General features: G+C 45.6%; 1 long non-coding RNA gene across 1 annotated transcript in view; it reads left to right on the top strand.

Annotated features, from left to right (window-relative positions):
* LOC135505613 (uncharacterized) overlaps positions 1-23,433 on the top strand; it is a 40,094-nt gene that overhangs the window by 4,459 nt on the left and 12,202 nt on the right. The window contains exon 2 of the long non-coding RNA XR_010450302.1: positions 16,078-16,143. This is a non-coding gene — a long non-coding RNA (uncharacterized LOC135505613). The remainder of the gene's footprint in view (positions 1-16,077; positions 16,144-23,433) is intronic.

Genomic DNA, 23,433 nt, shown 5'->3' with positions numbered 1-23,433 from the left:
TCAACACAGAGAGAGAAGGACACCACTATGTCCCCTGAGGGTTAGCCTCTACTGTCAACACACAGAGAGAGAGAGAAGGACACCACTATGTACCCTGAGGGTTAGCCTCTACTGTCAACACATAGAGAGAGAAGGACACCACTATGTACCCTGAGGGTTAGCCTCTACTGTCAACACACAGAGAGAGAGAGAAGGACACCACTATGTACCCTGAGGGTTAGCCTCTACTGTCAACACATAGAGAGAGATGGACACCACTATGTCCCCTGAGGGTTAGCCTCTACTGTCAACACAGAGAGAGAAGGACACCGCTATGTCCCCCGTGGGTTAGCCTCTACTGTCAACACAGAGAGAGAAGGACACCGCTATGTCCCCTGAGGGTTAGCCTCTACTGTCAACACAGAGAGAGAAGGACACCGCTATGTCCCCTGAGGGTTAGCCTCTACTGTCAACACAGAGAGAGAAGGACACCACTATGTCCCCTGAGGGTTAGCCTCTACTGTCAACACAGAGAGAGAAGAACACCACTATGTCCCCTGAGGGTTAGCCTCTACTGTCAACACAGAGAGAGAAGGACACCGCTATGTACCCTGAGGGTTATCCTCTACTGTCAACACAGAGAGAGAAGGACACCACTATGTCCCCTGAGGATTAGCCTCTACTGTCAACACAGAGAGAGAAGGACACCGCTATGTACCCTGAGGGTTATCTTCTACTGTCATCACAGAGAGGGAGAAGGACACCACTAAGTACCCTGAGGGTTATCCTCTACTGTCAACACAGAGAGAGAGAAGGACACCACTATGTCCCCTGAGGATTAGCCTCTACTGTCAACACAGAGAGAGAAGGACACCGCTATGTACCCTGAGGGTTATCTTCTACTGTCATCACAGAGAGAGAGAAGGACACCACTATGTCCCCTGAGGGTTAGCCTCTACTGTCAACACAGAGAGAGAAGGACACCGCTATGTTCCCTGGGGTTTAGCCTCTACTGTCAACACACAGAGAGAAGGACACAACTATGTCCCCTGAGTGTTTAGCCTCTACTGTCAACACAGAGAGAGAGAAGGACACCACTATGTCCCCTGAGGGTTATCCTCTACTGTCAACACAGAGAGAGAGAAGGACACCACTATGTCCCCTGAGGGTTAGCCTCTACTGTCAACACAGAGAGAGAAGGACACCACTATGTCCCCTGAGGGTTAGCCTCTACTGTCAACACAGAGAGGGAGAAGGACACCACTAAGTACCCTGAGGGTTAGCCTCTACTGTCAACACAGAGAGAGAAGGGCACCACTATGTCCCCTGAGGGTTAGCCTCTACTGTCAACACACAGAGAGAAGGACACCACTATGTCCCCTGAGGGTTATCCTCTACTGTCAACACATAGAGAGAAGGACACCACTATGTCCCCTGAGGGTTATCCTCTACTGTCAACACAGAGAGGGAGAAGGACACCACTAAGTACCCTGAGGGTTAGCCTCTACTGTCAACACAGAGAGAGAAGGACACCACTATGTCCCCTGAGGGTTAGCCTCTACTGTCAACACAGAGAGAGAAGGACACCACTATGTCCCCTGAGGGTTAGCCTCTACTGTCAACACACAGAGAGAAGGACACCACTATGTCCCCTGAGGGTTATCCTCTACTGTCAACACAGAGAGGGAGAAGGACACCACTAAGTACCCTGAGGGTTAGCCTCTACTGTCAACACAGAGAGAGAAGGACACCACTATGTCCCCTGAGGGTTAGCCTCTACTGTCAACACAGAGAGAGAAGGACACCGCTATGTCCCCTGAGGGTTAGCCTCTACTGTCAACACATAGAGAGAGAAGGACACCACTATGTCCCCTGAGGGTTATCCTCTACTGTCAACACAGAGAGAGAGAATGGGGGGTAGTTGGAAAAGAGAGTTCATGTCTATAGCTTTCCTCCCAAGTTAAAATAGAACTTCAATACCGCTCTGTTGGACATTCTCTGGTAAAATAGCCTCTTAGTGTTGTGTACTGTACCTTTAGTATTAACGGTAGACCTCTGTGTAACTGTAGAGCTCTGTGTAACTATAGACCACTGTGTAACTATAGACCACTGTGTAACTATAGACCACTGTGTAACGGTAGACCTCTGTGTAACTATAATAGTAACGGTAGACCACTGTGTAACTATAATAGTAACGATAGACCACTGTGTAACTATAGACCACTGTGTAATGGTAGACCACTGTGTAATGGTAGACCACTGTGTAACTATAGACCTCTGTGTAACTATAGACCTCTGTGTAACTATAGACCACTGTGTAACGGTAGACCTCTGTGTAACTATAGACCTCTGTGTAACTGTAGACCACTGTGTAACTATAGACCACTGTGTAACTATAGACCACTGTGTAACTATAGACCACTGTGTAACTGTAGACCTCTGTGTAACGGTAGACCTCTGTGTAACTATAATAGTAACGGTAGACCACTGTGTAACTATAATAGTAACGATAGACCACTGTGTAACTATAGACCACTGTGTAACTATAATAGTAACGGTAGACCACTGTGTAACTCCAGTAGTAACGGTAGACCACTGTGTAACTGTAGACCACTGTGTAACTATAGACCTCTGTGTAACTGTAGACGTCTGTGTAACTGTAGACCTCTGTGTAACGGCAGACCACTGTGTAACGGTAGACCACTGTGTAACGGTAGACCTCTGTGTAACTGTAGACCACTGTGTAACTGTAGACCACTGTGTAACTATAGACCTCTGTGTAACTATAGACCTCTGTGTAACTATAGACCTCTGTGTAACAGTAGACCACTGTGTAACTATAGACCTCTGTGTAACTATAGACCACTGTGTAACTATAGACCTCTGTGTAACTATAGACCACTGTGTAATGGTAGACCACTGTGTAACTATAGACCTCTGTGTAACTATAGACCTCTGTGTAACTATAGACCACTGTGTAACGGTAGACCTCTGTGTAACTATAGACCTCTGTGTAACTATAGACCACTGTGTAACTATAGACCACTGTGTAACTATAGACCACTGTGTAACTATAGACCACTGTGTAACTGTAGACCTCTGTGTAACGGTAGACCTCTGTGTAACTATAATAGTAACGGTAGACCACTGTGTAACTATAATAGTAACTATAGACCTCTGTGTAACTATAGACCACTGTGTAACTGTAGACCTCTGTGTAACTATAGACCTCTGTGTAACTATAGACCTCTGTGTAACTATAGACCACTGTGTAACTGTAGACCACTGTGTAACTATAGACCTCTGTGTAACTATAGACCTCTGTGTAACTGTAGACGTCTGTGTAACTGTAGACCTCTGTGTAACGGCAGACCACTGTGTAACGGTAGACCACTGTGTAACGGTAGACCTCTGTGTAACTGTAGACCACTGTGTAACTGTAGACCACTGTGTAACTATAGACCTCTGTGTAACTATAGACCTCTGTGTAACTATAGACCTCTGTGTAACTATAGACCTCTGTGTAACAGTAGACCACTGTGTAACTATAGACCTCTGTGTAACTATAGACCACTGTGTAACTATAGACCTCTGTGTAACTATAGACCTCTGTGTAACTGTAGACCTCTGTGTAACTGTAGACCTCTGTGTAACTATAGACCACTGTGTAACTATAGACCTCTGTGTAACTATAGACCACTGTGTAACTATAGACCACTGTGTAACTATAGACCACTGTGTAACTATAGACCTCTGTGTAACTATAGACCTCTGTGTAACTGTAGACCACTGTGTAACTATAGACCACTGTGTAACTATAGACCTCTGTGTAACTATAGACCACTGTGTAACGGTAGACCTCTGTGTAACTATAGACCTCTGTGTAATTATAGACCACTGTGTAACTATAGACCACTGTGTAACGGTAGACCTCTGTGTAACTATAGACCTCTGTGTAACTGTAGACCACTGTGTAACTATAGACCACTGTGTAACTATAGACCACTGTGTAACTATAGACCACTGTGTAACTGTAGACCTCTGTGTAACGGTAGACCTCTGTGTAACTATAATAGTAACGGTAGACCACTGTGTAACTATAATAGTAACGATAGACCACTGTGTAACTATAGACCACTGTGTAACTATAATAGTAACGGTAGACCACTGTGTAACTCCAGTAGTAACTGTAGACCTCTGTGTAACTATAGACCTCTGTGTAACTATAGACCTCTGTGTAACTATAGACCACTGTGTAACTGTAGACCACTGTGTAACTATAGACCTCTGTGTAACTATAGACCTCTGTGTAACTGTAGACGTCTGTGTAACTGTAGACCTCTGTGTAACGGCAGACCACTGTGTAACGGTAGACCACTGTGTAACGGTAGACCTCTGTGTAACTGTAGACCACTGTGTAACTGTAGACCACTGTGTAACTGTAGACCACTGTGTAACTATAGACCTCTGTGTAACTATAGACCTCTGTGTAACTATAGACCTCTGTGTAACAGTAGACCACTGTGTAACTATAGACCTCTGTGTAACTATAGACCACTGTGTAACTATAGACCTCTGTGTAACTATAGACCACTGTGTAATGGTAGACCACTGTGTAACTATAGACCTCTGTGTAACTATAGACCTCTGTGTAACTATAGACCACTGTGTAACGGTAGACCTCTGTGTAACTATAGACCTCTGTGTAACTATAGACCACTGTGTAACTATAGACCACTGTGTAACTATAGACCACTGTGTAACTATAGACCACTGTGTAACTGTAGACCTCTGTGTAACGGTAGACCTCTGTGTAACTATAATAGTAACGGTAGACCACTGTGTAACTATAATAGTAACTATAGACCTCTGTGTAACTATAGACCACTGTGTAACTGTAGACCTCTGTGTAACTATAGACGTCTGTGTAACTGTAGACCTCTGTGTAACGGCAGACCACTGTGTAACGGTAGACCTCTGTGTAACTGTAGACCACTGTGTAACTGTAGACCACTGTGTAACTATAGACCTCTGTGTAACTATAGACCTCTGTGTAACTATAGACCTCTGTGTAACTATAGACCTCTGTGTAACTATAGACCACTGTGTAACTATAGACCTCTGTGTAACTATAGACCTCTGTGTAACTGTAGACCTCTGTGTAACTGTAGACCTCTGTGTAACTATAGACCACTGTGTAACTATAGACCTCTGTGTAACTATAGACCACTGTGTAACTATAGACCACTGTGTAACTATAGACCACTGTGTAACTATAGACCTCTGTGTAACTATAGACCTCTGTGTAACTGTAGACCACCGTGTAACTATAGACCACTGTGTAACTATAGACCTCTGTGTAACTATAGACCACTGTGTAACGGTAGACCTCTGTGTAACTATAGACCTCTGTGTAATTATAGACCACTGTGTAACTATAGACCACTGTGTAACGGTAGACCTCTGTGTAACTATAGACCTCTGTGTAACTGTAGACCACTGTGTAACTATAGACCACTGTGTAACTATAGACCACTGTGTAACTATAGACCACTGTGTAACTGTAGACCTCTGTGTAACGGTAGACCTCTGTGTAACTATAATAGTAACCCACTGTGTAACTATAATAGTAACGATAGACCACTGTGTAACTATAGACCACTGTGTAACTATAATAGTAACGGTAGACCACTGTGTAACTCCAGTAGTAACGGTAGACCACTGTGTAACTGTAGACCACTGTGTAACTATAGACCTCTGTGTAACTGTAGACGTCTGTGTAACTGTAGACCTCTGTGTAACGGCAGACCACTGTGTAACGGTAGACCACTGTGTAACGGTAGACCTCTGTGTAACTGTAGACCACTGTGTAACTGTAGACCACTGTGTAACTATAGACCTCTGTGTAACTATAGACCTCTGTGTAACAGTAGACCACTGTGTAACTATAGACCTCTGTGTAACTATAGACCACTGTGTAACTATAGACCTCTGTGTAACTATAGACCACTGTGTAATGGTAGACCACTGTGTAACTATAGACCTCTGTGTAACTATAGACCTCTGTGTAACTATAGACCACTGTGTAACGGTAGACCTCTGTGTAACTATAGACCTCTGTGTAACTATAGACCTCTGTGTAACTATAGACCACTGTGTAACTATAGACCACTGTGTATCTTTTGACCACTGTGTAACTATAGACCACTGTGTAACTGTAGACCTCTGTGTAACGGTAGACCTCTGTGTAACTATAATAGTAACGGTAGACCACTGTGTAACTATAATAGTAACTATAGACCTCTGTGTAACTATAGACCACTGTGTAACTGTAGACCTCTGTGTAACTATAGACCTCTGTGTAACTATAGACCTCTGTGTAACTATAGACCACTGTGTAACTGTAGACCACTGTGTAACTATAGACCTCTGTGTAACTATAGACCTCTGTGTAACTGTAGACGTCTGTGTAACTGTAGACCTCTGTGTAACGGCAGACCACTGTGTAACGGTAGACCACTGTGTAACGGTAGACCTCTGTGTAACTGTAGACCACTGTGTAACTGTAGACCACTGTGTAACTATAGACCTCTGTGTAACTATAGACCTCTGTGTAACTATAGACCTCTGTGTAACAGTAGACCACTGTGTAACTATAGACCTCTGTGTAACTATAGACCACTGTGTAACTATAGACCTCTGTGTAACTATAGACCTCTGTGTAACTGTAGACCTCTGTGTAACTGTAGACCTCTGTGTAACTATAGACCACTGTGTAACTATAGACCTCTGTGTAACTATAGACCACTGTGTAACGGTAGACCACTGTGTAACTATAGACCTCTGTGTAACTATAGACCTCTGTGTAACTGTAGACCACTGTGTAACTATAGACCACTGTGTATCTATAGACCTCTGTGTAACTATAGACCACTGTGTAACGGTAGACCTCTGTGTAACTATAGACCTCTGTGTAACTATAGACCACTGTGTAACTATAATAGTAACGGTAGACCTCTGTGTAACTATAATAGTAACGGTAGACCTCTGTGTAACTGTAGACCACTGTGTAACTATAGACCTCTGTGTAACTGTAGACCTCTGTGTAACTGTAGACCTCTGTGTAACTGTAGACCTCTGTGTAACTGTAGACCTCTGTGTAACTATAATAGTAACGGTAGACCTCTGTGTAACTATAATAGTAATGGTAGACCTCTGTGTAACTATAAGGACGCTCCCAGCTGTGTAACTATAATAGCTAACGGTAGACCACTGGCTCCAGTAGCTCAGGGCCACTCAGTCATGTGATCTATCTGGACTATCATGTTAATGTGTGAAAACATGGTATATCTACAAGACATCTCAGGGCTCAGGGCTCCCAGTTCAGGGCTCCCAGCTCAGGGCTCCCAGCTCAGGGCTCCCAGTTCAGGGCTCCCAGTTCAGGGCTCCCAGCTCAGGGCTCCCAGCTCAGGGCTCAGGGCTCCCAGCTCAGGGCTCAGGGCTCCCAGCTCAGGGCTCCCAGCTCAGGGCTCCAGAGAGAAAGGTAATGTAGGTAACCCATTCCACAGTTGACCCAGAAAAGCGATCGGAGAGAGAAGTGCAGGATACCTAGTCCCATCTGTGCTATAAAGCAGAAGGAGGAAGATGTGTGTGTGTGTGTGAGAGAGAGATTGCATGTGTGTGTGTGCCTATTCAGCTGTTCATCACACACACAGACCTCTTTCTACTCTAGCTATGTGGTGTTTCCTGGGCTGTCTCTCTAAAGGCATCAGCATGCTTCAGTTCCACTGGTGCCTAGCCGCAACCAGCTAGCCTAGCCGAACCCAGCTAGCCTAGCCGAACCCAGAGAGCCTAGCCAAACTCAGCTAGCCTAGCCGAACTCAGCTAGCCTAGCCGAACCCAGCTAGCCTAGCCGAACCCAGCTAGCCTAGCCGAACCCAGAGAGCCTAGCCAAACTCAGCTAGCCTAGCCGAACTCAGCTAGCCTAGCCGAACCCAGCTAGCCTAGCCGAACCCAGCTAGCCTAGCCGAACCCAGAGAGCCTAGCCAAACTCAGCCCGCCTGAGAGCACCCTACTGCGGACCTCTACCCAGCTAGCCTAGCCGAACCCAGAGAGCCTAGCCGAACCCAGCTAGCCTAGCCGAACCCAGCTAGCCTAGCCGAACCCAGAGAGCCTAGCCGAACCCAACGAGTGTGCTCACATACTCCCTTAAAAGACCTAAGCTTGAAAAACAAGAGATCTTATTTTTGACATTTTGCATACAGTGCATCCGGAAAGTTTTCAGACCCCTTCTTCCACTGTATTCTACAGCTTTATTCTAAACATGACTGTTTTTTTCCATCAATCTACACACAATACCCCATAATGGCTCAATACCCCATAATGACTCAATACCCCATAATGACTCAATACCCCATAATGACTCAATACCCCATAATGACTCAATACCCCATAATGACTCAATACCCCATAATTACTCAATGACTCAATACCCCATAATGACACAATACCCCATAATGACACAATACCCCATAATGACACAATACCCCATAATGACTCAATACCCCATAATGACTCAATGCCCCATAATGACTCAATGCCCCAACATGACTCAATGCCCCAACATGACTCAATGCCCCAACATGACTCAATGCCCCATAATGACTCAATGCCCCATAATGACACAATACCCCATAATGACTCAATACCCCATAATGACTCAATACCCCAACTTGACTCAATACCCCAACTTGACTCAATGCCCCATAATGACACAATACCCCATAATGACACAATACCCCATAATGACACAATTCCCCATAATGACTCTATCGTTCCCATAGCAACGATTAAAACATTCCCAAACCAGAAACTGTGGATTGATGGCAGCATTCGCGTGAAACTGAAAGCGCGAACCACTGCTTTTAATCTGGGCAAGGTGACCAGAAACATGACCGAATACAAACAGTGCAGCTATTCCCTCCGCAAGGTAATCAAACAAGCTAAGCGTCAGTATAGAGACAAAGTAGAATCTCAATTCAATGGCTCAGACACAAGAGGCATGTGGCAGGGTCTACAGTCAATCACGGACTACAAGAAGAAATCCAGCCCAGTCACGGACCAGGATGTCTTGCTCCCAGGCAGACTAAATAACTTTTTTGCACGCTTTGAGGACAATACAGTGCCACTGACACGGCCTGCAATGGAAACATGCGGTCTCTCCTTCACTGCGGCCGAGGTGAGTAAAACATTTAAACGTGTTAACCCTCGCAAGGCTGCAGGCCCAGACGGCATCCCCAGCCGTGCCCTCAGAGCATGAGCAGACCAGCTGGCTGGTGTGTTTACGGACATATTCAATCAATCCCTATCCCAGTCTGCTGTCCCCACATGCTTCAAGAGGGCCACCATTGTTCCTGTTCCCAAGAAAGCGAAGGTAACTGAGCTAAATGACTACCGCCCCGTAGCACTCACTTCCATCATCATGAAGTGCTTTGAGAGACTAGTCAAGGACCATATCACCTCCACCCTACCTGACACACTTGACCCACTCCAATTTGCTTACCGCCCAAATAGATCCACAGACGACGCAATCTCAACCACACTGCACACGGCCCAAACCCATCTGGACAAGAGGAATACCTACGTGAGAATGCTGTTCATCAACTACAGCTCGGCATTCAACACCATAGTACCTTCCAAGCTCGTCACCAAGCTCGAGACCCTGGGTCTCAACCCCGCCCTGTGCAACTGGGTACTGGACTTCCTGACGGGCCGCCCCCAGGTGGTGAGGGTAGGCAACAACATCTCCACCCCGCTGATCCTCAACAAGGGTGCGTTCTGAGCCCTCTCCTGTACTCCCTGTTCACCCACGACTGCGTGGCCACGCACGCCTCCAACTCAATCATCAAGTTTGCGGACGACACAACAGTGGTAAGCTTGATTACCAACAACGACGAGACGGCCTACAGGGAGGAGGTGAGGGCCCTCGGAGTGTAGTGTCAGGAAAATAACCTCCCACTCAACGTCAACAAAACTAAGGAGATGATTGTGGACTTCAGGAAACAGCAGAGGGAACACCCCCCTATCCACATCGATGGAACAGTAGTGGAGAGGGTAGTAAGTTTTAAGTTCCTCGGCATACACATCACAGACAAACTGAATTGGTCCACCCACACAGACAGCGTCGTGAAGAAGGCGCAGCAGCGCCTCTTCAACCTCAGAAGGTTGAAGAAATTCGGCTTGTCACCAAAAGCATTCACAAACTTCTACAGATGCACAATGGAGAGCATCCTGGCGGGCTGTATCACCGGCTGGTACGGCAACTGCTCCGCCCACAACCGTAAGGCTCTCCAGAGGGTAGTGAGGTCTGCACAACGCATCACCGGGGGCAAACTACCTGCCCTCCAGGACGCCTACAGCACCCGATGTCACAGGAAGGCCATAAAGATCATCAAGGACAACAACCACCCGAGCCACTGCCTGTTCACCCCGCTATCATCCAGAAGGCGAGCTCAGTACAGGTGCATCAAAGCTGGGACCGAGAAACTGAAAAACAGCTTCTATCTCAAGGCCATCAGACTGTTAAACAGCCACCACTAACATTGAGTGGCTGCTGCCAACACACTGACTCAACTCCAGCCACTTTAATAATGGGAATTGATGGGAAATGATGTAAAATATATCATTAGCCACTTTAAACAATGCTACCTAATATAATGTTTACATACCCTACGATTTGATTTAATACCCCATAATGACTGGCAGCGATTACAGCCTCGAGTCTTCTTGGGTATGACGCTACAAGCTTGTCACACCTGTATTTTGGGAGTTTTTCCCATTAAACTCTGCAGATCCTCTCATGCTCTGTCGGGTTGGATGGGGGGGCTTCTCTTCACAGCTAATTTCAGGTCTCTCCAGAGGTGTTCGATCGGATTCAAGTCTGGGCTCTGGCTGGGGCTGCTCAAGGACATTCAGAGACTTGTCCCGAAGCCAATCCTGCGTTGTCTTGGCTGTGTGCTTAAGGTTGTTGAGTTGTTGGAAGGTGAACCTACGCCCCAATCAGAGAACCTGCTCCAGAGCACTCAGGACTTTCATCAAGGATCTCTCTGTACTTTGCTCTGTTCATCTTTCCCTCGATCCTGACTGGTCTCCCAGTCCCTGCCGCTGAAAAACATCCCCACAGCATGATGCTGCCACCACCATGCTTAACCGTATGGATGGTGCCAGGTTTCCTCCAGATGTGACGCTTGGTCTGGTTTCATCAGACCAGAGAATCCTGTTTCTCATGATCTGAGTCCTTTAGGTGCCTTTTGGCAAACTCCAAGCGGGCTGTCATGTATATTACTGAGGAGTGTCTTCCGTCTGGCCTCTCTACCATAAAGACCTGGTCGGTGGAGTGCTGCATAGATGGTTGTCCCTCTGTAAGGTTCTCCTATCTCTACAGAGGAACTCTGGAGCTCTGTTAGAGTGACCATCGGGTTCTTGGTCACCTCCCTGACCAAGGCCCTTCTCCCCCGATTTCTCAGTTTGGCCAAGTGGCCAATCATTTCCTTATTCATTTCTAGCCAGATGTAAAACATTCCTGTTTTGACAAATTTCATATAGTGGGTTAGGTCTGCTCTATACCAAATTAGCATACTCCCTGAGTCGCTTCCCTGTTTCCACACCACACAACTACCACACCTGTTAGTTTGGTGGATGGGACTACCAGCTCTCTGTAACCTAGAGGGCAACCAGTGGGTCCATCTCCTCTATACCACCCACCTGGTAGTGTGGTGGATGGGACTACCAGCTCTCTGTAACCTAGAGTGCAACCAGTGGGTCCATCTCCTCTATACCATGTTTCTGGTAAGATGACAATGTGGATGGGATTTCTTTGAAGTCCAGCTCTCTGTAACCAAAGGACATGACCTCTGGGTCCATTCCAGGATGCTATACCACCCACCTGGTTTTGTGTGGATGGGTCTTGGACCATTTCTCTGTAACCTGGAGGACAACCAGTGGGTCCATCTCCTCTTATACCACCCACCTGGTATTAGTGGTGGATGGGACTGTCCAGCTGGGGCTTTGTAACCTAGGGTGCATTAGTGGGGGTCCATCTCCTCTATACCATGGTTCTTGTAGGATGACAATGTCTGTATTTCTGATTTCTTTGAAGTCCAGGTTCCTGCTCTTTAGGCCAAAGGCAGATGACCTCAGGCCTTGTATATTCCAGGATGCGAGAGTACGTTTTTTTCGTGTTCCATAGTGTCTAGTGTTTTCGTGTGGTTTAGTCTTGGACCATTTCAGTAGGTGTGAGCAGAGCATGTTGAGCATCTGATACATACCTCTTAGGTTGCAAGATGGTGCTTAGACGGGTGTATTAGTGGGGGTTGGGACTGTCTCAGGATGGGGCTTTGACGGGTGCATTAGTGGGGGTTGGGACTGTCTCAGGATGGGGCTTTGACGGGTGTATTAGTGGGGGTTGGGACTGTCTCAGGATGGGGCTTGGACTGGTGTATTAGTGGAGGTTGGGACTGTTGCTCTGCTCACAGCCTGGGCATATGTGCGGGCTTCATTTTCAAATGAAATTGTATTTTTCACATGCGCTTAATACAACAGTTGTAGACCTTACCGTAAAATGCTTATTTACAAGGTCCTCGCTGCTCACTCTCTCTCTCTCTCTCGGTCTCTCTCTCTCTGTCTGTCTGTCCCTCTCTCTGTCTGTGTGTGTCTCTCTCTCTGGCTAACGCTGGCTAATTCCAGACACAAATGAGAGAACAGCTCACTCCTACCATTTTACTCACCCTAGCAGAGATGTTTAGGCTGTTTCTATGTTATCCAGAATAGAGGTCGACCGATTATGTTTTCTCAACGCCGATTTATTGGAGGACCAAAAAAGCCGATACCAATTAATCAGCCGATTCTTTTTATAAAAAATAAATAAAAAATGTAACTTTTTTTTGTATTAATGACAATTACAAGAATACTGAATGAACGCTTATTTTAACTTAATATATTACATCATTAAAAGCAATTTAGCCTCAAATAAATAATGAAACATGTTCAATTTGGTTTAAATAATGCAAAAACAAAGTGTTGGAGAAGAAAGTAAAAGTGCAATATGTGCCATGTAAGAAAGCTAACGTTTAAGTTCCTTGCTCAGAACATGAGAACATATGAAAGCTGGTGGTTCCTTTTAACATGAGTCTTCAATATTCCCAGATATGAAGATTTAGGTTGTAGTTATTATAGGAATTATAGGACTATTTCTCTCAAAACCATTGGTATTTCATTAACCTTTGACTATTGGATGTTCTTATAGGCACTTTAGTATTGCCAGTGTAACAGTATAGCTTCCGTCCCTCTCCTCGTTCCTCCCTGGGCTCGAACCAGCAACACAATGACAACAGCCACCATCGAAGCAGCGTTACCCATGCAGAGCAAGGGGAACAACCACTCCAGGTCTCAGAGCGAGTGACGTTTGAAACGCTATTAACGCGCGATAACTAGCTAGCCATTTCACTTCTGTTACACCAACCTCATCTCAGGAGTTGATAGACTTGAAGTCATAAACAGCGCAATCGTTGATGCACAATGAAAAGCTGCTGGCAAAACGCACAAAAGTGCTGTTTGAATGAATGTTTACACGCCTGCTTCTGCCTACCATCGCTCAGTCAGATACTTAGATACTTGTATGCTCAGTCAGATTATATGAAACGCAGGACACGCTAGATAATATCTAGTAATATCATCAACCATGTGTAGTTAACTAGTGATTATGATTGATTTTTACAAGATAGGTTTAATGCTAGCTAGCAACTTAACTTGGCTTACTGCGTAACAGGCAGTCTCCTTGTGGAGTACAACGAGAGAGAGGCAGGTGGTTATTGCGTTGGACTAGTTAACTGTAAGGGTGCAAGATTGGATCCCCCGAGCTGACAAGGTACAAATCAGTCGTTCTGCCCCTGAACAGGCAGTTAACCCACTGTTCCCAGGCCAGTTAACCCACTGTTCCTAGGCCAGTTAACCCACTGTTCCCAGGCCAGTTAACCCACTGTTCCTAGGCCAGTTAATCCACTGTTCCTAGGCCAGTTAACCCACTGTTCCTAGGCCAGTTAACCCACTGTTCCCAGGCCAGTTAACCCACTGTTCCTAGGCCAGTTAACCCACTGTTCCTAGGCCAGTTAACCCACTGTTCCTAGGCCAGTTAATCCACTGTTCCCAGGCCAGTTAACCCACTGTTCCTAGGCCAGTTAACCCACTGTTCCCAGGCCAGTTAACCCACTGTTCCTAGGCCAGTTAACCCACCGTTCCTAGGCCAGTTAACCCACTGTTCCTAGGCCAGTTAACCCACTGTTCCTAGGCCAGTTAACCCACCGTTCCTAGGCCAGTTAACCCACTGTTCCTAGGCCAGTTAACCCACTGTTCCTAGGCCAGTTAATCCACTGTTCCCAGGCCAGTTAACCCACTGTTCCTAGGCCAGTTAACCCACTGTTCCTAGGCCAGCCAGTTAACCCACTGTTCCTAGGCCAGTTAACCCACTGTTCCCAGGCCAGTTAACCCACTGTTTCGAGGCCAGTTAACCCACTGTTCCTAGGCCAGTTAACCCACTGTTCCTAGGCCAGTTAACCCACTGTTCCTAGACCAGTTAACCCACTGTTCCTAGGCCAGTTAACCCACTGTTCCTAGGCCAGTTAACCCACTGTTCCTAGGCCAGTTAATCCACTGTTCCTAGGCCAGTTAACCCACTGTTCCTAGGCCAGCCAGTTAACCCACTGTTCCTAGGCCAGTTAACCCACTGTTCCCAGGCCAGTTAACCCACTGTTCCTAGGCCAGTTAACCCACTGTTCCCAGGCCAGTTAACCCACTGTTCCTAGGCCAGTTAACCCACTGTTCCTAGGCCAGTTAACCCACTGTTCCTAGGCCAGTTAACCCACTGTTCCCAGGCCAGTTAACCCACTGTTCCTAGGCCAGTTAACCCACTGTTCCTAGGCCAGTTAACCCACTGTTCCTAGGCCAGTTAACCCACTGTTCCTAGACCAGTTAACCCACTGTTCCTAGGCCAGTTAACCCACTGTTCCTAGGCCAGTTAACCCACTGTTCCTAGGCCAGTTAATCCACTGTTCCCAGGCCAGTTAACCCACTGTTCCTAGGCCAGTTAACCCACTGTTCCTAGGCCAGCCAGTTAACCCACTGTTCCTAGGCCAGTTAACCCACTGTTCCCAGGCCAGTTAACCCACTGTTCCTAGGCCAGTTAACCCACTGTTCCCAGGCCAGTTAACCCACTGTTCCTAGGCCAGTTAACCCACTGTTCCTAGGCCAGTTAACCCACTGTTCCCAGGCCAGTTAACCCACTGTTTCTACGCCAGTTAACCCACTGTTCCCAGGCCAGTTAACCCACTGTTTCTACGCCAGTTAACCCACTGTTCCTAGGCCAGTTAACCCACTGTTCCTAGGCCAGTTAACCCACTGTTCCTAGGCCAGTTAATCCACTGTTCCCAGGCCAGTTAACCCACTGTTCCCAGGCCAGTTAACCCACTGTTCCTAGGCCGTCATTGAAAATAAGAATGTGTTCTTAACTGACTTGCCTGGTTAAATAGTTAGTTAGGTTAAATAAAGATTACATAAAGGTGTAAAAAAACGTTTATTTTTAAATTTTTATAATCGACAAAATCGGTGTCCAAAAATACAGATTACCGATTGGTATGAAAATGTAAATAATCCTCCATTACGATTAATCGGTACACTCAGACGAGAGTAGCTGGTTCGATTCCAGGCTGTATGACAACCGGTCGTGATTGATCTTATAGGCCGACACACAATAGGCCCAGCGTCGTCCGGGTTTGGTTGCAAGATTGGATCCCCCGAGCTGACAAGGTGAAAACCTGTTCTGCCCCTGAACAGGCAGTTAACCCACTGTTCCTAGGCCGTCATTGTAAATAAGAATTTGTTCTTAACTGACTTGCCTGGTTAAATAAATAAACAATTATATTTTGAGTGCCAAATAACAGTTTAGTTTATTCTGTGTTTCTGTTTAATTTTCCCAATTTGTCAAATAGGAGGTTTTCTGTATGTAACAATTCTCTCCTTCTTCTCTCTCTTCTCCCTTCTCTCCAGATGTCTGTGAGTTAGCCAGCTGAATAGAGGTTCTCCCTGTAGCCGTTGGTGCTCCCGCTAAGAACGGTAAGAACAATTACTTTGTGTGTCTGTGTGCTTTCCAGTGCTGTTTTGCTAAGATTTTGTGACCAAGATTGAAGGATGGATGGAGAGAGAATAAATGAGATGGTAGGAGAGAGGGAGATGAAGAAATGGACCAGAGCGAGGTGATGCTGTTTTTCTACCTGTTTGCAAAAACAGAACAGTCAATACAGAGTGCTCTGTTGAGTCAGCTCTTTCTGTCTTGGCTCGCTCGCTCTCTCTCTTCATTCAGCTCTCTCTCTTCATTCAGCTCTCTCTCTTCATTCAGCTCTCTCTCTTCATTCAGCTCTCTCTCTTCATTCAGCTCTCTCTCTCTCTCTCTCATTCAGCTCTCTCTCTCTCTCTTCATTCAGCTCTCTCTCTCTCTCTCTTCATTCAGCTCTCTCTCTCTCTCTCTTCATTCAGCTCTCTCTCTCTCTTCATTTCAGCTCTCTCTCTCTCTTCATTCAGCTCTCTCTCTCTTCATTCAGCTCTCTCTCTCTTCATTCAGCTCTCTCTCTCTCTTCATTCAGCTCTCTCTCTCTTCATTCAGCTCTCTCTCTCTCTTCATTCAGCTCTCTCTCTCTCTCTCATTCTCTCTCTCTCTCTCTTCATTCAGCTCTCTCTCTCTTCATTCAGCTCTCTCTCTCTCTTCATTCAGCTCTCTCTCTCTTCATTCAGCTCTCTCTCTCTTCATTCAGCTCTCTCTCTCTCTCTTCATTCAGCTCTCTCTCTCTCTTCATTCAGCTCTCTCTCTCTCTCATTCAGCTCTCTCTCTCTCTCTCATTCAGCTCTCTCTCTCTCTTCATTCAGCTCTCTCTCTCTTCATTCAGCTCTCTCTCTCTTCATTCAGCTCTCTCTCTCTCTTCATTCAGCTCTCTCTCTCTTCATTCAACTCTCTCTCTCTCATTCAGCTCTCTCTCTCTCTTCATTCTGCTCTCTCGCTCTCTCTCATTCAGCTCTCTCTCTCTCTTCATTCAGCTCTCTCTCTCTCTTCTTTCAGCTCTCTCTCTCTCTCATCAGCTCTCTCTCTCTCTCATTCAGCTCTCTCACTCTATCTACAGTCAGCTCTCTCTCTTCTTCAGTCAGCTCTCTCTCCCTCTTCTCTCTTTCAGTCACCTCTCCTTCTCTCTCTCTTCATTCAGCTTTCTCTCTCTTCATTCAGCTCTCTCTCTCTCTTCAGTCAGCTCTCTCTCTCTCTTCTTTCAGTCTCTCTCTCTCTCTCTCTCTCTCTCTCTTCATTCAGCTCTCTCACTCTATCTACAGTCAATCTCTCTCTCTCTTCAGTCAGCTCTCTCTCTCTCTCTCTCTCTTCATTCACCTCTCCTTCTCTCTTCAGTCACCTTCCTTTCTCTCTCTTCATTCAGCTTTCTCTCTCTTCATTCAGATTTCTCTCTCTTCATTCAGCTTTCTCTCTCTTCATTCAGATCTCTCTTCATTCAGCTCTCTCTGTCTCAATTCAATTTGCTTTATTGGCATGATTTTAACAATGTGCATTTTGCCAAAGCTTATCTTGGAGATTTACAATATTAACATAATTAAATTAATAATAATCAAAATTGTCAATGGGACAACAGTAAGAGCAATAACCAAGGGTCAAAATAACCATACATTGAACAATAACAATAAGCATACAGTAGAGGACATGTGCAGGTTGATTGGTCTGTCAGAAACTGTCCCTCATCTTATGTCAGGTAGCAATGTAGTGCGCTGCAAACCCACAGCTCTCTGACTCCTCCCCCAACAGGACGGGTAGCCTGTCCTCATCAGGACGGGTAGCCTGTCCTCATGGAAAATCTTGAATAAGGGTTTCAAATTTGGGGAAATGACCATCTCTAATTGCTTTATATTTTTGACATTTTGTCAGGAAATGACACTCTAAGTGTTTTGTCTGCTGTGGTGCAGCCCTTTCCCCTATAGGTTTTCCTGTTGTGCAGTGGTGCAGTGGTTAAACACAGCCTTTCCTCTACAGGGAGCCAGGTTTTCCTGTTGTGAAGTGGTATAGTGGTTGCACAGCCTTTCCTCTACAGGGAGCCAGGTTTTCCTGTGTCTACCCTTCTCAATGGCAAGGCTGTTCTCACTGGGAGCCAGGTTTTCCTGTTGTGCAGTGGTGCAGTGGTTAAACGTTGTCCTGTTGTGCAAGTGGTTTTTTTCCTAAGGTTTTGTTGTGCATCAGTAACCATGGTTTTTCCTGATCAGTAACCATGGTCAAATAGTTTTGTAATTTGATTAATTCTGATTGATTGGATGTTCTGGTCCTGAGGCTTCAGTGTGTTAGTAGAACAGGTTAGTGAACTCAGCCCCAGGACCAGCTGGATGAGGGGACTGAGGCTTCAGTGTGTTAGTAGAACAGGTTTGTGAACTCTGCCCCAGGACCAGCTGGATGAGGGGACTGAGGCTTCAGTGTGTTAGTAGAACAGGTTAGTGAACTCTGCCCCAGGACCAGCTGGATGAGGGGACTGAGGCTTCAGTGTGTTAGTAGAACAGGTTAGTGAACTCTGCCCCAGGACCAGCTGGATGAGGGGACTGAGGCTTCAGTGTGTTAGTAGAACTTCAGTGTGTTAGTAGAACAGGTTAGTGAACTCAGCCCCAGGACCAGCTGGATGAGGGGACTGAGTGTGTTAGTAGAACAGGTTAGTGAACTGAACTCAGCCCCAGGCTTCAGTGTGTTAGGAGAACAGGTTAGTGAACTCAGGACCAGCTGGATGAGGGGACTGAGGCTTCAGTGTGTTAGGAGAACAGGTTAGTGAACTCAGGACCAGCTGGATGAGGGGACTGAGGCTTCAGTGTGTCAGGACCAGCTGGATGAGGGGACTCTTTTCTTTGCTCAGCTCTTGACATTGCAGGGCTTGGCAATGATATGAGAGGGGGTCACTGTATTTTAGATGTTTCCAAAACTTAATTGCTCTTTTTTGAGTTTTTATTATTAGTGGATATTGGCTTAATTCTGCCCTGCATGCATTGTTTGTAGTTTTCTTCTGGACATGTAGGATAATCTTACAGAACTCTGCATGCAGGGTTTCAATGGGGTGTGTTTCCTATTTGGTGAAATCTTGTTTTGCAAGTGGACTCCACACCTCGCTGCCATAAAGTACAATTGGTTCAAATACACATTCAATTAGTTTTAGCCGAATTTGCATTTGAATTTGAATTGGGTTTTTTAATGGCGTAGAATGCCCTGTGTGCTTTCTCTCTCAGTTCATTCACTGTTCATTCACTGAATCAGTTGTCCAGCTGATCAGTTTAGAACACCTACTCATTAAAGGGTTTTCCATTATTTTGATTATTTTCTACATTTTAGAGTAATAGTGAAGACATCAACACTATGAAATAAGTTTTAAAATATAAAATATATTTTGTTTTTGAGATTCTATAAATAGCCAACCTTTGCCTTGATGACAGCTTTGCACACTCTTGGCATTCTCTCAACCAGCTTCATGAAGTAGTCATCTGGAATGCATTTCAGTTAACAGGTGTGCTTTCCTAACCTCGCTAGCGTCCCACTTGACCAAAAGCATAAGAATCTATTATCTGATGATAGCACAACAGTAAAAAAAGAGAGTAGCATATTTCAACCCTGCAGGCGCTACACAAAACGCAGAAATAAAATATAAAACATACATTACCTTTGACGAGCTTCTTTTGTTGGCACTCCAATATGTCCCATAAACATCACAATTGGTCCTTTTGTTTGATTAATTCCATCCATATATATCCAAAATGTCCATTTATTTGGTGCGTTTGATTAAAAAAAAACAGCTTCCAATTTGCGCAACGTTACTACAAAATATCTCCTGTAATATACCTGTAAACTTTGCCAAAACATTTCAAAATACTTTTGTAATACAACTTCAGGTATTTTTAAACGTTAATAATCGATCAAATTGAAGACGGGTCTATCTGTGTTCAATACAGGAAGACAAAAAACCAGCCTTACCTTTTCAAGTCTTGCGCAACTCTCAAGAGTGTTACCCAGTTCCTAGATGGCCGTATTTCTTCATTGCACAAAGGAATAACCTCAACCAAATTCCAAAGACTGGTGACTTCCAGTGGAAGCGGTAGGAACTGCAAACAAGTGCCTAAGAAATACCGTTTCCCAATGAGAACACACTGAACAGACAGAGACTTCCAAAAAACATCTGAATGGTTAGTCCTCGGGGTTTTGCCTGCTACATAAGTTCTGTTAGACTCACAGACATGATTCAAACAGTTTTAGAAACTTCAGAGTGTTTTCTATCCAAATCTACGAATAATATGCATATCTTATAGTTGAAATTGTGCATGCTATTTATCCAAAAGTGAAAATGCTGCCCCCTATACCTCAAGAAGTTAACACCTTTCTGGCGCAGGGGTCCCGCTAGTGACCCACCTCGACAACATCCAGTGAAATTGCAGAGCGCCAAATTCAAAATATAGAAAACATAATATTAAACCTTCATGATAATACAGGTGTCATACATGAATCTTTAGCTTAGAATCTTGGTAATCGAACCGCCGGATTTCAAAAAGGCGAAAGCACAGCGTTCGATTATCTGAGGTCAGTGCCCACAACAGCATATTATCCAAACAAGCACAGGGGTCACAAAATCCCATATAGCAATAAAATAAGTCACTTACCTTTGACGATCTTCCTCTGATCGCAACCACAAGAGTCCCAGGAATACAATGAACCTGCCAAATCAGTTCTGTTATACTCACATAATTTTAACAGTTTTAGAAACTTTAGAGTGTTTTCTATCCAATACTGCAATGCATATTCATATCCTAGTTTCTGGGCCTGAGTAACAGGCAGTTTACTTTGGACACCTCAGTCATCCAAAATTCTGAATATTGCCCCCTATCCCTAACAAGTTTTAAGTTAATTTGTGGAATTGATTTTCTTCTTAATGCGTTTGACACTAAGTTTTGTTGTGACAAGGTAGGGGTGGTATACAGAATATAGCCCTATTTGGTAAAAGACCAAGTCCATATTATTGCAAGAACAGCTCAAATAAGCAAAGAGAAACGACAGTCCATCATTACCTTAAGACATGAAGGTCAGTCAATACGGAACATTTCAAGAACTTTGAACGTTTCTTCAAGTGCAGTCGCAAAAACCATCAAGCGCTATGATGAAACTGGCTTTCATGTGGACCACCACAGGAATGGAAGACCCAGAGTTACCTCCGCTACAGAGGATAAGTTCATTAGAGTTACCAGCCTCAGAAATGTCATCCCAAATAAATACTTCACAGAGTTCAAGTAATAGACACATCTCAACATCAACTGTTCAGAGGAGACTGTGTGAATCATGCCTTCAATGGTTGAATTGCTGCGAAGAAACCACTACTAAAGACACCAATAATAAGAAGAGACTTCCTTTTGCCAAGAAACACAAGCAATGGACAATCCCTGTTGGAAATGTGTCCTTTGGTCTGTAGTCCAAATTGGAGAGGAGGAGGTGTGATGGTGTGGGGGTGCTTTGCTGGTGACACTGTTTTTCAACAGCACAATCACCCAAAACACACCTCCAGACTGTGTAAGGGCTATTTGACCAAGAAGGAGAGTGATGGAGTGCAGATCACTTGGCCTCCACAACCCCAAATTGAGATGGTTTGGGATGAGTTGGACCGCAGAGTGAAGGAGAAGCAGCCAACAAGTCCCAATGGGAGCTGAGTGATGGGGAGTCCCGTAGAGAGCTGAGTGATTGGGAGTCCCGTAGGGAGCTGAGTGATTGGGAGTCCCGCAGGGAGCTGAGTGATTGGGAGTCCCGCAGGGAGCTGAGTGATTGGGAGTCCCGCAGGGAGCTGAGTGATTGGGAGTCCCGCAGGGAGCTCCCGCAGGGAGCTGAGTGATTGGGAGTCCCGCAGGGAGCTGAGTGATTGGGAGTCCCGCAGGGAGCTGAGTGATTGGGAGTCCCGCAGGGAGCTGAGTGATTCCCGCAGGGAGCTGAGTGATTGGGAGTCCCGCCTGAGTGATTGGGAGTCCGCAGGGAGCTGAGTGATTGGGAGTCCCGGGGAGCTGGTGATTGGGAGTCCCGCAGGGAGCTGAGTGATTGGGAGTCCCGCAGGGAGCTGAGTGATTGGGAGTCCGCAGGGAGCTGAGTGATTGGGAGTCCCGCAGGGAGCTGATTGGGAGTCCCGCAGGGAGCTGAGGTGATTGGGAGTCCCGCAGGGAGCTGAGTGATTGGGAGTCCCGCAGGGAGCTGAGTGATTGGGAGTCCCGCAGGGAGCTGAGTGATTGGGAGATGCAGGGAGATTGGGAGTCCCGCAGGAGATGAGTGATTGGGAGTCCCGCAGGGAGATTAGTGATGGGGCCCATTGGCGCCCAGCCCTGACGTCTCCACTGCACCGCGTGCGTCACAACCCTCCAGCGGCCGTGTCCTCAAAAATGCAGTTCTGTAAATGCAAAGAGAAAGGATGCAAACTAGTCACCTTTCGGCGCAATTCACCGTTTTGAATCCAAAATAGGTGATCTAAGTGATTGTGTAGATCCGATTCCAAAAGTTTGGGGAGGGGGGTTTGGATCACTGCTGGTACAGCCAGTCATCAGCCAGTCATCAGCCAGTCATAACAACAGAATGCAGCATGTGACTGAAGAAAGAAGAGACTACCAGTTTGAGTTTGAGTTTGAGTTTATTTTTATTTTTACAGGGACAGTGCACATTAATCAACGTTTCAGTAAAAGTGCCGGTTTTAGCCAGCTGGCTAATTTTCAACCGCAGTCCCTGGGCAGGTTATTAAAAACAATTACAATATAGACAATAGCAACATAGGACACGCAAGACGTAGCATACAGACAGAGCAACATAGAGCAAAAAGCAGCAAGACAAAATTCATAAAAGCAACAAAGTGTTTCCACACCTCACAAGCTACAGACAACAGACAACATGGAAAGCGGCAACACACAGCTAGGGACCATGTTCACAAATCTGATTGACCTTTAGCCATGTCTTCAAGCATTTTGTGAAAGTGTGATATGTGGTGCAGTTATGTGTGTCTGATGGCAGTGTATTCCAGACATGGGAAGCTCTCACAGAGAATGCAGATTTACTAAAGGTGCTTTTCCTTAGGGGAACTATACAGTCACCTCTCATGGCAGACCTTGTGGATCTGCTGCCATATGTCTGGGTTTTCTGTTTAACAAAAATATTGAGCGGAGGGGGAGCCAGGCCATTAAGGATCTTGAATACAAGACATGCGTCGGTGTATTGCACAAGATTTTCCCAACTCAAGAGCTCATGCTTTCTAAGGATGTGACAATGATGATGGCTATTGGGCTTCCTATCAAGCACTTTGAGAGCCTGTTTGTAGACAG

The sequence above is a fragment of the Oncorhynchus masou genome, chromosome 19, assembly GCF_036934945.1.
Source record: "Oncorhynchus masou masou isolate Uvic2021 chromosome 19, UVic_Omas_1.1, whole genome shotgun sequence".
Lineage (NCBI taxonomy): Eukaryota > Metazoa > Chordata > Actinopteri > Salmoniformes > Salmonidae > Oncorhynchus > Oncorhynchus masou.
Note: the sequence above shows the minus strand (reverse complement) of the source record. Positions and strands in the feature narration are given on the sequence as shown.